The sequence below is a fragment of the Poecilia reticulata genome, linkage group LG5 (genome assembly GCF_000633615.1).
Source record: "Poecilia reticulata strain Guanapo linkage group LG5, Guppy_female_1.0+MT, whole genome shotgun sequence".
Lineage (NCBI taxonomy): Eukaryota > Metazoa > Chordata > Actinopteri > Cyprinodontiformes > Poeciliidae > Poecilia > Poecilia reticulata.
Genome location: NC_024335.1, coordinates 24,031,832 through 24,033,653, shown reverse-complemented (window position 1 = coordinate 24,033,653; position 1,822 = coordinate 24,031,832).

Below are 1,822 nucleotides of genomic sequence, written 5' to 3'. Positions count from 1 at the left end.
TATATATATATATATATTAGACATAAATTAAGAAAACGTCTGCTGATCTTTAGGGGTGTTTCTTGGAAAAGTTCACTGTTTCTTTGGAACCTGGTTTGTTCATTTACTTTACACTTAATAGAGTACTAGTTTTGTAACTTTACAGTGTCATTCGTTTGGATGTTATCAGTGGTTCCTGATAACACCAGGCGGTTGCCGGTCAGGCCAGTGGAGCAGGCTCTTCAAAACTCTGAATTGGTCCCGACGAGGAAGAGATTTCATTTTAAAAAAAACAAATATGCAGAAGCAAAACCACAAGGATAAAAGATATGTGTTTAATTTAAAACATACTTGGATTTTGAAAAACTAACCTATTGACCAACAGAAGTGACAAATGCTGTCAAAGTGTATGATTATTGCTACGACTCTCTGAGTGTTAACTGAGGCAGGTCACACTGACCTTCTGGCAAACAACCTCAGTTAGCATCTCTACAAAATACTTAATGTTTGGCCTGAACAATCACGATGATGAGGATAATTTGATGTTATACTGAGAAGCTGGTCTGGGAAGAGTTGTCTTCCTGACAGGAAGGGACTCCAGTTTGAGAAGCTGTTAGACAGGATGCTGTCTGCAACCTTTGTCTATTCTGGGCCCTGTTGATGAATGCTGACAAAACAGGGGTTTTTATTGAGTTCAGGTTGTTATCCTTACACTGGTCTAAAGTCGCTTTAAACTTTAGACCAAAGCAACAAAGTCTTCTATGCTGTCGTTTAAATGTGGCTAGAATGATTAGATTTATTTTGTCCACTTTGACACTCCACAGGTTTTGTTGTCTGGTCAGAGCATCTTCTGGCGAGTGCTTGCTCTGTCCCCTACTTTGTTTGGAAAAACTATAATTAGGACCCCAAACAGTTTTCTTTTATCAAAGTCTTCTTTCTTCCATATAGGTAAAGTGGGTGGCTGATAGTTCACCCACCTGAGTCCTAGATCTCTGCAAACTCCTTTAAAGTACAATTCTCTATATCAGGCAGCGAGAGCAACAACAAGATGCTTTCTAACCAAGAATATGAACTCAGTAATAGTCATCACACATCTCTAAGACACTAAACAGGAAATAAGTTTGAACCAGAATATGCCTCGTGTGGAAGCCGTGAGTACAGAATGTTGTCATTTTACTCTTGCAGGTCTGGTAGAGAGGAAAAACCACCTCGGTTCTGTTTGTGTTTTCACTCAGGTCTTCACAGAACAGCTGGATTTACACTGCGATTAAATTACACACTGACAGACTGTTTACCAGTAACATGACTTCTCATTGCAGTTGATTGCATTGAATTTAAATCAATATATAACTTTGTTTTTATACGTCAAACAAAAGTCTCCAAAAAACACATTTGAGTTTGTGGTTTGATTAAGTTATGAATTCTTCAACAAGTCACTATACGGTTAAAAAGAAAAAAAAAAAGAAAACATTAGCCAGTCTTTGCTTTTGACCATAAATCCTAGCTGCAAATCTCAGTCTGCTGTAGCAGCTATTGGGTCCTGTGACATCCTGTGGGCTGAGTCTGATTCCCCGAAGCCTGTTTTGGTATGTGGTGAGTGTGTCCCCCGGGAAATATTGTGTTACGCTGGCTGCTGGTTTTTGGATCAGAAATATACACAGAATACGGCGGTGCGAGGAGCTGAGAAGTGCGGATAAAAAAAAAATACTGATGTCATGTTTGGATAAGTGGTTTTGCAGAGGTGCTCAGACATTCAGAGCAGTATTTAATCTGCCCACATGCTTCATAATCATTGTTTTTGAAATCTGTATAGCAACATGAACAGACGTGCATATTTATATAT